The following is a 14,290-nucleotide window of genomic DNA, read 5'->3' on the forward strand; positions in this document are numbered from 1 at the left end:
CTATATCAAACGCACGCTTCTTTTTGATTTACCGGTGTAATATTTTAATCTGAACGATATGCTTGACTTTCATGTATCAGTGCGGTGAAAAGTGTAGTTATCCAGAGCTTACTTCTTTGTGGAGTGTCAGTATTCCAGAGACCTATCAATTATTCTAGTATATTATCCTTGTATCAGTATTCCTACATAGGTATTCCGGAATACTTTTTCTGAGTATCTTCGCCTAACCCTGGCTGATTACTTACTGATAGTTATTAAATTTACGCTTATGAAAGCCACCAACAAAGTGTTGGCCAGCTATTGATGTAGAAATTCTACTTTCTTAACTTTTTTGTAACGAGAGAGGACGTGCGCTTGAAATCGTGATTAGCAATACAACAGAATGTCTGCCAAACTCTTGCAGTATCTTTGGCCAAGACATATCGTACACAGCCCCTCCCCATCTACCTTCTATACCGTCGTCTTCTACAGAGGAAGTATTCCACCAGATGCAAGAATGGCACACGGAAGTTTCTCCTAATACTGATGGTAGGCTGAGAGGACAGTGATGAGCGAGATATGAATGGAGCCATGAGCTTCGTTGAAGACGAGACCATCCACCTCTCTCAACGTTGTTTTGTTGTCTCAGTCCTCGTACGTTTTCTCGACTGGTGCGCGACGAGCAATCAAGAAACTTTACCGAGTGGACCCCCTGAAATGTCTCTGTCCCTCCATGGTTGATATCAGGCACGAGACGGAAGCGAAGACGCTAAGAAAGTTGTGATTCCTGTCGTGCAATTCATTTTCGTTGAAACGAAAGAACTGCTCTAACGTCAAAAGGGCCCCGCTTTCAAGGGTCGCTCTCGCTGGACACTTGAGTATTACTACTGTTGGGCCTAGCTGGCACATCGCATTTAAGGTAAGAACTTTAGCGCAAACCAAGACTGATAATGCGTGGCTTGCCCTGGAAGCGTACCATACCAAGAAAAACAGAGCTTATTGCGTATGTGGTAAATATGTGTGCTCCCCTGAGTACACTTATTTCATGTGCGCGCATCTTGAATAAATATCTGTTGCTTCGTGTGGAATACGTCTTATTACTCGTGCGCATGAAATGCTTTGTGGTTGTGGCAATTATGGCAGTTGCGAGAAGAATAAAGAAGTTTCAGTTTTAACTTAAATTCTTTGTGGTCCGAAAAAAAATCGCGAGAATAAAGGTGTCATCCTCTGAGCAGTTCTAAGTTAGTTAAAAACTTGCACTCTCTCGAAAGATAGTGGGCGTTGCATCTTGCCTTGCTTTCCTGAACGCTTTTTTTACTGTTCTTCCATTGAACACTGAGACCATACCACCATGTTTTGTCTTCTTTTTGACCAAAACTTCTTTTGTTTCTATTTTATCTGTAGCCCATTCTTCAGCTTTTCATATAGTACACTCTCTCTTCGATTTCGCAATGCTGCTGCTGACGTAATGTTCTGCTCTGTCCAACTCCAACTCCATTGTTTTTCCGGTTCAGTCAGTGCTCAAAGATGCCGCATGTTTTCATAGAACTTCTGAAAACGTTTAACTTTTTCTTTACACCCCGTCCATGTGTTTTCGACGCTCGCAAAACTACGTGACATTGCTTCTTCTTGATCGACGTGGCTTCTGCTTGAGAGTGGCAGATGTTTACGATCAGACATCAAGTACAGTTGTTGAATGCATCCCACGCTCACGCAATCATACTTGCCTGCCCCAGGGCCCCGATTTTCTTGCGCATGGATACTTTCGTGTGATGGTTCGCTGTATTGAACAAGAGAGCATGAACAAAAGGAAACAAAAAAAAGCAGGCAACGAACATGTGAGAGCTAGATAGTGCAATGAAAAAGCAGCGAAGTAAACAAGAGGTAGAGACGGTTGGCCACCCTGCACGGTGTAAGAGTGTTGGGAGATGGAGTGTATTCCGAACGTTTCAAAACTTAAGCTTGGGACAAATGCATTCTACGAAAAAAAATTATGTGAGGCTGTTTTTGGCAAGCTGTAACTTGTCACGTACCTTTGTTTAATGAAAAATTTTGTCTCACTATTAGGTGCCACGACTCTCTGAAAAGAATATAATGATCTTAAAAAAGTCTGAAAGTATCATTTTGAAAATACTCGTATACATATCAGTTCGTTTGATCAATCAATCAATAAATCAATCGATTAATCATTTTATTTTCACCCTGAGTTGCAACAAACGCCTTAAGCTACGGCTAAAAAAGTGTGGGTGTGGAAACTAACTACATGATCTTCGATACTTTAGGCAGAGCCACGCTGCACTCAGACGAAAACTTACAGCCGCTCACTCAACTGCGACAGGGCTGTTTATGTGCCCGAGGATCAAATCGGTTTACGGTAGGGGTGAGGTGCCAAGTAGACGAACACAAGAAGAGACATGGACAAAGGGATCTGCCATTGTATAAAGAAGTTTTTAGTCTTAGTGATATACATATTTAATGGCTTCTAGTCGCTGATGGCGTTGACTGAATGGATATTTATGCATACGTGCAGCAGAATGTGTATCCGAGGCCTAAAGCAATGTTCTGTTTACGGCTTCGTTGCAGCTGCACCAAATGTCCTTTGGGTTACTGTAAAGCGTGCTTTGCCTGCAATATTACCCTGCATACAAGGAAGCATGCTTTAGGCAACATTCGATGTTCGTGATCTCGTTGGTAACGGTGCTGGAGTTATTACTATCAACGGTAACATACTGTGCTGGTACTGCGGCGTGGAGGAAATGGCAACAATGATACCAGTGGTACCGGGCGAGGCCTACGCCCCATAATTATCATTAGTCGAGGGAACCCTCTTTCATAAACTACCCTAAAATGGAGAGGGATAATCAAACAAAAAACATTCAAATAAAAAGTGCCTAAAAGAAGTACTGGTTGTCTCAAGGAATGTGTCTAAAATCCTAAAAGTCAGATAAACCAAATATTCGTTTGGTATTCGTTCGATTCTCACGAAGTCCAGAAACTGAGCAAGTAAACTTGGAGGTGAGCAGCAGCCCTTGTGCGCTGTATCGAGCAGAATGGCAATGAACACGACTCTTACACTTTGCCCTTGTGTTTGTTGTGTATAACAAGAAGTAGCCATTTGCCTTTTATAGCGGGCTGTCGGGTCTTTTGCGGACACATGAAAGTAGCCACCCACATCAGTGGTTTTCTTGAAGTGCACCAGCGTACACACCCACTTTCTTTTTCCACACTTTATTCCCCATTGCTAAAAAAGTAGTGTAGCGAATATGACTTATTCGTCTCTTGAGTTTATACGGCATTTCTTTTTTCCACTCTTTACATTCCACTCTTTTTCGCGTCACACCGGGTTAAGTGGTTTTATTTCGCTTTGACTCTGCTACTTACAGGCAATGCTAGGATACAATCCCATGCTTGAAAATTGCATGGACTAGAAAACCACCGACACGGCCAAAAGGAGAGTAGCCTAGAAGTACGCGAAATATTGGAGCACTTGCATTGCTGCACGGCATACCCCATCTAGGCGGTGTCCCTGTCTATACCAGATAGCAATATTCTCAATTCTTTATTTTCAGACCTCAGGCCATGTATAACTAGATCTCCGCTTATTGCTGGTCTTTAATTGGTGACAGTAGATGCTATCAGATACTTTTCATTTATTCGAGTTTAGTGAAGTGTACTTTCGTGAGCGAGGTGCTTCACCTTCGCGTGAGGGGCGTGTGAATATATATTGCTATAGCAGCCACTGAAGAGGTGGTTGACAGCAAGAATAGAATGTGGAAGCTATGTGGCTTCTACACTTAAACTTTCTACATTTACAAGTGTAGTGACCTTCCTACTGACATTAAAGCAATGAGGAATGAGGCTATTGCCATGTGTTTAACCATTAGAACAATTGTAATCAGACGCTGCACAGGAATGCTTTTATATGCTGCGTCCGGTTATTATTTCATTTTGATGCGCCAGTACAGCTTTATGTTTTTGTTAATTGCTATCAGGGACGTGTTCATTGGCCTCCCCTTTATATGAGTCATAACAGTCATAATAATCAGTTCATTTAGTAAATTTATGGTTACCAACCGGTGAAAGAAGCCAAGCAAGTACGCCGAAACATTGAGTTATTGTGTTTTGGTAAATATTGTATAGGAAATTTCAAAAGATAATGTAAACAACTGCACATGGATAACTTTGTGGGTTAGTCTTCCTTAAAGATTGTTGTATTTTTGAAGTTTATCCAAGTGACTGTTATATTTGTTATATTATCAGTCTTAGTACATTCGTGTTATAATATTATATTAGAAATCGTCATGAATGTGACTTGCCCTACTCACGAAGATTTCTCAAAACGTTCTTTTTACTGTACATACGTTGAGTGCATGATACACTCCTGTTATAGTTCTACAACAGGGCTGAAGGTATTAATAAATAAAAAGAACTAAGCTAGAATATTCTTCGAGAAAGCAGGTGCTACAGCTTGCGAAGTCGCTGCAGTGAGAGCAAGATTGGGAGATTATGTGTGATGCGTCTGATTTCGTAAAAACAGGAATGACAATTTAGTGTCGCTTCAAACAACTGCGCTCCATTCTTTTTAGCCGCACATTTGAGTTTCAGAAGACTGGGGCTGGCCATTACATTATCATTCAGAAAAATAAAAACTCCGGCCATGATGTCATGGCATGTTATGCATATTATTCATGAACATGATGACCGAGTGCGAACTTGGGCAACAAAAAGTTTGACCGTAATGTCGTAGGACATTATGAATTTTCATGCATAAGTGTTCAGAACATCTCTGAAGTTTAGTGTGATGGGGGTGATAAAAAATATGTCAACCCCATGATATCCCCTCACTTAGTGAACTGACATTGACACCTTTTCAAAAGGTTGTTTTTAGCTTGTACTTAAATCCGCATCGAGTCGAAAAAACAGCCCGATCCAGGGGCTTTCATGCCTATTTTCTAAATGAAACAGGGAGGTTGAAGATTCACGACGTACTTTGCCGCTTTTGCCGTTAAGGAGGTCATTAACGGCGACCTTTAATAGCGGAAGTCATCAGCGTCCTGCCATTCCACGTGCCCTTATACCTTCGCCTTTCATCCTCCACCCGTCTTTATTCAGCGCTTTTCGCACTCTTTATTTCATTTAGCTATGCATCGTGTTTTTTTTACCTTGTCATATCCGGTGTACATGACTTCGCTGACCATTTTGCCATTTTCTGGTACCGCCTTTTTTTTCAGACTCAGCGTGAGTTGTGGCAGTTTTCGATCCAAAGGAAAAACGTAAAAGGAAGTTACTTTTTCGTCGGCAATGTTTTCTTAGAGCAATAACGAGGAAGAAAGAAAGAAAGAAAAAGAAAGAAAAAGAAAGAAACCAAAGAAAGACAAGAAGAAAGAAAGAAAAAGAAAAGAAAGGAAGGAGAAAAGAAAGAAAGAAAGCAAGAAAGCAAAAAAGAAAAAAAAGAAAGGGAAGTCTCAGAAGGCTTGATCAAGCTGGTCCGCCTTTTTCACTCTGAAACATATAGGGCACCTCTGAAACAGTAAGAGAGGATCATTACTTGCACATACCAAATTTCACTCTTCCAAATAACCGCAGGTAGAAGGCCATACAGTTGAACTTACTTTCACAATTCAGTGTGATGCTTTTGTGGCCATGTACACAGTCTGAATAGCTCACTCGTTTTGCATAAATCCGAAGATGTGTATAATCAATGCGGCGCCTTTGTGGTTGCACCTTGATCAATGACCGTGAAATTCAAGACCTCACACGCTGCCACATCTGCTGGCTGCGAGTTCACCGCCTTTTTAGCCACAGTGAAGTCTGTTATGCCAGAATCCCCTGGTACGTGGGTAATAATCTGCGACTCCAAGGCGGCCCTCCAATGTGTGCGAAGTCTCCGACGTAGAAACTACCATCGGTTGTTACCTCTAGTGAATGAAGTTTGTCATCACGCCACTAACCAAGGATACAAGATAGTCCTTCAGTGGCTGCCGGTTTACTATAGAATGAGTGATAACTACTTCGCCGACAACGTTGCCCGATTGGCCCATGACAGAGCACCCACACTGCTCATACCGCGGTCAAGAGCCAACGCTGAAGAAAACTTTGCCACATCACGCATAATGTCACGCTCTCGCATTAGAATTCTCTACTGAACTCCACTCGTTGGCCACAAAACCTCGTTTCATCATTACAACTACACCTGCCTTAAAAGACGTCGCCACGTGACGCTACCATTATGTTTCGGTTGTGGCCGGGGTAGCTTATACAAACTCATTCAGCTATCTTATTGGCATGGCTGACTCATCAAACTGTGATAACTGCAACTGTCTAAAAACTCTTTACTACGTCTTGTGCCACTGTCTCGATTTTGAACAAGTATGTCGGACTGTCCGTTGTTCCTTGAGAAGACTGGATGGTCGTCCCTTTATTCAGAAAAGAAGATATTGGGTGAATGGTCTCGCAGCACATTAGCCGCGAAAGCCACACAGGTGTTTCTACAATTATTGTAGGCAACATCATTGACATCAGCAACATCACTGCCTGTGAAACCCTGCACAATGTGTGTGGTGTGCAATGTGCATGTGCTTCTTTCTTTTCATCTTACTCTCTTATTCTTCTCTTCCCACATGTGGGGTAGCGAATTGGACGTAGTTTAATTAACCTCACTACCTTTCTTATATTCCCTCTTTCCCTCTTCTATCACTTTGGGTCATCAGACGTTTCCGCTGCTACTCGCACATAGCTCTCCTACCCTTTTGTTCGATATCTGATTTTACTATGCCTTCTATTACGAAGCTCTTCAGGGGACGTTACCTTTCTGCGGCAAGTAGTGTATCTGATTGGCCAAGCTTTCGGTGTTCTGTATGAGTCGAACCTCAGTGCACTTGCGCTTCGATCAGAACATTCATGAAAAAAAAAAATCGGTGCGTGTGCGCTCGAAAATGTTCATGCTTAAGTTTGAAATCCTTTGCATGAGAGAGAGAGAGAGAGAGAGAGAAAGGCTATTTTGCAGAGTATTCATGGGAACTAGGTGGAAGCAGGCAAACAACAATCCGAGATGTATACAGCAGGATGTGTTAGCTCAATATTTCACGGCAGAAGCTCTTGCCAGAGAAAGGCTTCTCATGGGGCCACTCCGCGTCTATTCGGCCAATACTGCTCGGCATCCCGGTATCTCTCTGCGGAGGCATAAATCTCAGCGAGCACCATGTACATCTACACAGCGAATGCTTCTCCACCTGCTTTCGCACGGGAAGGGCGTCATTTCATCGATGAAATATGCGTGATGGTGTTTATGGCGGGACGTACGTAACGTACGTAACTACCCGTGAGGCGCCAGTGGCGTTTCTCTGGATTTCTTTCTTTTTCTGTGTGATTTAAAGTGCCCAATGCTGCCTTCACCTATATTCCGAGCTCTCTTCAGTGTTTTTTTATCAAAGATATTGTAATATCAAATATTCACTGAGCAAGGAAGCCGCGAACAGCATAAAGGGATTAACTCAAAGATCGCGCCAATAGAGATATTTGAGAAACGTAGGTTCATACTCTGCTGCTCAAGTAAACTAGGTGAAGGAAGTGGAACCACTGATAGCTGCCCATACCTTTTGATCTTATTTGCCTTTAAAGCGTGGCACATACATATTCAACACTACTTGTGCTACTGTGAGGTTTGAATTTCACTGAAATAATTGCCCTCTTGGATTAAGACATGTTTCTTTAGTCTTCAAGGCCAGCTCCGTAGTTTTTTTTACCATGTCAGGATAATGGTGCTTTTATGTATTTTAGACACTCTTTTCATGCGCCCGATAACTGAAATGCTAAAAAAATTGAAAAAAATTTTTTCAAGTATTTAGAAACCTCAATACTGAAACCGAAACCCAACCAAGTGCGCTTCTACGTGCGACATAAAGATTTGGCTGACGCTGCCGGAACCTACCTGATTGCACACAATGCCCGCCAGATGGCACTACCTCACCACGCCACGGTGAAGGAAGCTGAGACCAATATGTGGAGAATTGGCATCATTAAGAAGTCCGCACTAGAGATCTATTGAACTTTTAATCAGGAAATTGCCAAGGAAAGGATCTATGATAATACTCGGGGTAGTTCTCTACTCTTTGAGGCGAGGACGGGAGTATTGCGAACCAAGACATATCGGGCCAAATACAAAGGGGTAGACACGGTATGCAGTGCGTGTGGAGAGCAGGAGGAAACTGCCGAACGCTTGATAATGTTCTGTAAAGGGCTTCACCCTATAGTTCAGGATGATGGCGCAGAGTTTTTCGAAGCATTGGGGTTTAGGGACAGGGAGGGCAAAGTAGACTTTAAGCGGGTAGAATTAACTAGAAGGAGGTGATCTGATTGGTGGCTAAAGTCAAGGCACGAGTGAAAATTAAACCCTTCACTGCAAAGTACGTGTCCTCAACTTCACTATTTAAAGGAAAAAAAAATAAATCCAGTTTTTGGCTCACTAAGTATTACGGCTTGGTGGCGTTAGCCACCGCCTGATCTAAAGGGTACAGCCTCATCAATCCATCCAATCCATCCATCCATCCGCGGTGATCGGCTAAAATGACTATGCTGTTGTGGTAAATATATGGCAAATCGTGTGTGGCTCACAACGCCACAGCACTCGCCACCTATCGCACACCCACCAAAACGGAAAAGCAAATCGCACGCTCAACCAAGGAAGCCCCGGCCAAACCCACACAATCCATAGCAGACAACTGGACGCTGCAGTGGTACATCAGTTCGTCACTTCCGCCAGGCAAAACTCAACGTCACACACACAATGTTGCCATTAATTCTGGCGAGTGACATGAGCGTTTTTCGGCAAGCTATAAAATTCATTTGAAAAGAATCTGCGAAACTCTCAAGCCAGCAATTTGGCACCAATGGCGTAAACGTGCAAATGAACGTACCAGTGAATTACATTGAGAGCCAATGACCACGAAAAATTACCGGAGTGCTGCAATATATCGAGAATATAGTGCTAAGTTATCCCCGCTTGAAATGTCAGCGATGAATTGTACTGCAGTGGTGTGCAATAGCACCGACTTTTGATCCATGAATTCATATGCCTGAGCTAACTTGGCATATGGAGGCTCTAACGTCGACAGTCATCCTACCTACATTTTCGAGACCATTGCCGGGCGTTAAAAATTTCGAGGGCGTCAGCGAGCCACACACACAACAAAAATGGTTTGAATAATATCTTTAGTTTTGTATATGTGGTTTCATAAATTTCTTGCTTACGTTTGGACAGATAACATAATTATTAACACTTCTTGGGTTTCACACGTCAGTTTTTTGCGTTTTGTAAGGCCTTGGATAAAATTGAGGAGGCGTGTGTAATGAGTACCTGTGAGTTCCCTGGCTTCCTTTTTTGAAGAATCCTACAGCTAATATTAGAAGTAAGCTGAAGGATGAGACACAAACGACCAAATATTTATACTTGAAGTCAGACATCTTTACTGTCTTGTTATTTACCCATGGCACTGTTAAAACAATGAGGAAGAAGCCATACGAAAAAAAAACTATCAGAACTGAAATAGACTAGATGCCTAGACGTGCTTTAGCCAAGCCACATGCCAAAGATGGTAGCCGCATAACTGTTCGCTTAATCCTCTTTTCTCCTATTTTTTTCTCATTGCACAGAAGCCAGGATGATGAAATAGAGTCGGAAAGTTAGATATGTAGAAACGCACCCCAATATTATCTAGTGATACGATCTGAGGTGTCAAACGCGGTGAGCGTGTTTGGTGAATCGGATCACAAGCGTATGTAAGGATTGGAAAGGGACGCGAGGTAGATGCCCGGTGAGCACGAAAAACAATGACGACGGTCTAGGAACGGGATAGTAGTTGGCTGCAGTACAGTGAATACTCAAAAAGGAAAGGTTGGCGGTCGTGGTGTTCCAAACATAGAAACAGCGCCTGGCGGCTGCTAGTGAGCTCATTGCCTAGGCGAAAGGCTAGCTTATACAAAGGAAGTGGAGGAACATTTGATAGAGAGATCAGTAGTCATACATTATACATACATTTAAGCCGCTGTAGGGAACGTCATCAGGATCAGTGACCGCAAAACACAAAGACGAGTGACCTGTGACGGACAAGTATGCCCGCAATTTCGTATACAGTGGTTAGCCGGGAAGATACCCTGGAATGTCTGCATTGTAAGGGGATTACGGGAGCTGGGAGAGTTCTTCAATCTCATCCCGCTGACCGGTTGGCCCCGATCCAGCTTTACGGCTGATGTGCTACTTGAGACGACGATCATGATGACATATAGGTATTCCCGAAATCCATATTGATGAGAACTGATAGGCAGCGTTGTTAAGAAAAGTGTAGGGGATTCTTGTTCTAATAATTATGATATCAAAGGGAAGAAAATAAAGTGGATGAACAGGCAACTTGCCTCTAGCAGAGACCGAACCAGCAAGATTAAAATTTTTGTGCCCGATACCGGTTGAGCTCCAGCAGCACTCATCTACCCGTCCACTTTATCAGGTGTATATGGGCATTTAAACCTAGTATTGTTAGTCAGCGCCCATCGCAGCCATGGCGACGAGTGTGGAGCACTATTTTTCCGGTCGGCTTGCATCACATAGCACGTGCGTGACGCCAGCATGCAGAAAAGGAGTGTAGCTAAGTAGCTACACCATCAGGCGAAAAAAATGTAGTTTGGAGGTTCGGTCTCTGCTAGAGGGAAGTTATTTTTTCATCCTTTAGTTCCTTCACATTTGCATTCAAATGCTTCTTATAACGTCCCTTATACTTTCCTTGGCATCACGGTCTGTTAGGTATCAATAATATTGTGTCTAACGAAGAAAAACGACCGCTTAAAATTTCATTCTCCGAGTCAAGTGGTACAAGAAAAAGCCTATACCGTTCTCCGAGGCATCGATTTAAAGTTGAGCCTTTGAGCCTTGCGGAAATCCCCGCTTCCATTTTGTACTTTGTGCATTCGACCTACCGTGCACAAACCAACCATTGTCTGAAATTATACGGATTTGCTATGGCGAATCGCTTCACTTTTTTTTCTGATTTTGCCAGGTAATAATGAAGAATAAACAAAAAAAACTGGTTCCGTGATTGGCGTTGCCGTTTGACCCACGCGCATTTTATTTTACTTTTCATTCTCTCTCTCTCTCTCTCTTTTGCGTCCTCCGAAGTATGTTGAGAATTCATTCGTTTTCTCATGCTTTCAATACAGTAATCCTGTGCAGCCGATGAGCTTTAGGGATAATCACAGAGAAGGAACTTGATAACCATCATCAAGTTTGCGTGAGAGAAACAATAGGTCTCTATGATTCTCTTTCGCTTTTCGCCCCATCATCGTTTGCGCACCGTGCAAGGTGGTGAATCAGATGTGTGCCATGTTACCTCCCGCCTCTTCCTTGCTTTTCTCTCTTTCTTTGGGCACGTGCTCACTTTTCTCAAGACGTTGCTTTTTGCCGTCATTTTCAAGGTGATATAAGATTGACCATCTGTAACATTGCCGGCAGAGACGCCGCCGGAGCCATGAACTGGTCGGTGTTCCCAGGCAAAAGACAAGCGTCCATTGTGCGCTCGGAGCTTGTATCATGAAAGAGGGGAGAAGGACAAGAAGGGAACAAGGGGAGAAAGAAAGAACCACGCACGTTCTAGCTTTCATACACTTGGGCAAACGCTGGTGCTGTGACACCACACTATATTTTTAAACGAAAATTGCTCTCAACAGCTTCGGACGTTTAACGTTTTTATTTTTTTTGATCAATAGGGAGTTCTTGAATAGCGTACGCAAAGCTTTGCGTCAGCGTGTGGCGCCACTGCACACGCGTCGCACGCTAACCACTTGCGGGCTCCCGCTAAGTGATGAAAATACCGGGTGACCGCAACGAACACTAACTTAGCGTGCGCTATTTCAAAACCCCCTATTAATCTATCGTAACGGTGCTGCTTCTACAAGGAGCACAGTGCAACACAAAAGTACGTGGATACACTCATAAAAAAGAACTCGCCGACATCCGCCCTTCCAAATAAGGTATAGAAAAATTTTTTTGCGTCACGCAGTGTATTTCTTTAACACTATATTATGGTATATTACTATTATAGTAACGAATATTTTCTGAATTTATGAGCTAAAACATGATGTACATGAATAGAAAACAAGGTGAGAAACATGCGCCAAAATGAAGCTGTATATCAATCGAAAACGTTATTCGGGCATTTATAATAGCAGCTGCACAGTCAAGCGAAGCTTATGCAATGGTTGTTTATGCAAATGAATTTCCGTTTATTGACTAATTATGTGAATGAAAACCTTATGAATAAACACCGTTGAGAGGATTCACGAGAGAATGAGCTCTTACACACTAAGCCTGAGTGAAATATTAGACGCCCATTACATGTTATTCACGTTAGCGCTAGCTCCAAACAACCGACAGGATCCCACGGATGCAGAAATCGAGGATGCTGTTGTTGAAGCTGAGCGACGGAAGGAATGTGTAGATGCTCCCACATGTGTAGCAGACAACAAAGTGTGTGAGACAACAGCTGGCAGTGATACCTGCTCGTAGGCTGGCAGCGCAGCTATGCATTCAATGTGTGGTAGTGGGGTTCGGTTCGGGGGGGGGGGGGGCGAGGTTGGCATAAACAATATTTGGCGTGAGGGAAATATCATGACGTGTGTGAGGTCACGTGTCAGCTGGGGCAAACACAAAAAAAAGAAGAAAGGCAATTCGAAAACTAAAAAAATAAAATACAAAACAAAAACAATTTTTTCTAGTCGAGATGTTACAAAGTTTTACTCAGCGTATCTGGTTCATTACTTTGCATAAACGAGATTTGTACTTTTCCACTTCCTTTAGGGCCCCATGAGCTGCATCCCCGCAGTGGATTTACGATGTGATGGTGATGAAGCGACTCGCGCCTCATTTTAAGTTGAAAAGCGAAACTTCATCGTGATAACACTAATCGACCTGCTCTATTGTATCTATAAGGACTTAGTGGGGATAATGCGTGCGGCAAACTGTCGAATCAACGTTCCCGCTCGTTGCACAATATGTTTGTTGGAAGTCGATATGTAATGTGTCGTATATAGTCTATGCTTATTTTTTTCCCTTTCTCAGTGACTTTCGCATACAGCCGTAGTTCCTGGAATGCATGGGAGGAACTGTTACCTTATCTCTCGTTCTGCTTTCCCTGAGCGTGTGTCCTGATTGCCTCCTCGTTTAAACTCAAGCGTATGGGCCGCACTGATAAGCCAACGCCTGCGGTGCTACGCTGTCCCTGCAGGGCCTGCCTGACGAGGCAAGATGAGGCAGTGATTTCCTGCTTCATCGCTTCATGCATGCAGTGCTGTTATTTTGCTGCTTCGATGGCTCAAGTTTTAGGTATGTCTGTGTCGCATGCCTTTTTATTTTCTTGCAATTGTTTGGGTCGTCCTCATCTGTCGTCCTCGCTCGTGTGACGTTGAGCATCACATCAGCGTTTGCCTCTCCCTGCTGTCAGCGCCGCTTTCTCTCCTCAGAGCCTTTCCTTCGGTAGCACTTCTGGGCGTTGAAATCGGCAGACAAATTTGTATACGGTAAAAATGATGCTCTCCGAAAATACAAGATAAGGTTTTGGGTTCACTTGCTCTGTTACCAGATTTTTCACTCTTCTTTCACGAGCGTTTTTTATATTTCCATTTTTGTTTCTTTAGTTTATATTTGCGGAAATATCATTTTGTTTACGAAGAGTCAGTGAGGTTTGGTAGCGATCCTCGGCAACCTCGGACTGCACGTGATATCAATTTGGAAGTGAAGATGCACACACTTGCGCACAATTATGACGATACAGAACAGTCTTAAAACGCGCTAGGTTACAGACAGAGTAATAAAAAAAATGGCAGATCCCTCGTACAGTGGGAATCGATTATATGCGAAGCACGAAAAAGAAAGGTTGATATATCACTTATATAATCAGCACAACATTACAAGGTGGAGGTAAATGATGCCGTATATGACTTCCGTGTCATCATTATCATGTTTGCATGTGTCGTTTACTTTCGTCATCACGTCACGTGATACCAAATTTAGTATATGTGGAGCTAGCGAAACGGCCGCAAGCATGCTATGAGCGTGGTATGTTGTCATGTTCTTACATGACACGGGTGTTAGGACTATCATGTTTGCACTAGTCATATATTTCGTCATGCATTGACATTACGTAACACCAAATTTGGTATTGTGGAGCTAGCAAAATGGCCGCGAGCGCATCATGAGGGTCCAATATACTCCAATGTAGCATTGACGCGCGCGCAGGCTGGGCACAGTGATGCTACGTTAGCAAAA

The sequence above is a fragment of the Rhipicephalus microplus genome, unplaced genomic scaffold (genome assembly GCF_043290135.1).
Source record: "Rhipicephalus microplus isolate Deutch F79 unplaced genomic scaffold, USDA_Rmic scaffold_109, whole genome shotgun sequence".
Classification (NCBI taxonomy): Eukaryota; Metazoa; Arthropoda; class Arachnida; order Ixodida; family Ixodidae; genus Rhipicephalus; species Rhipicephalus microplus.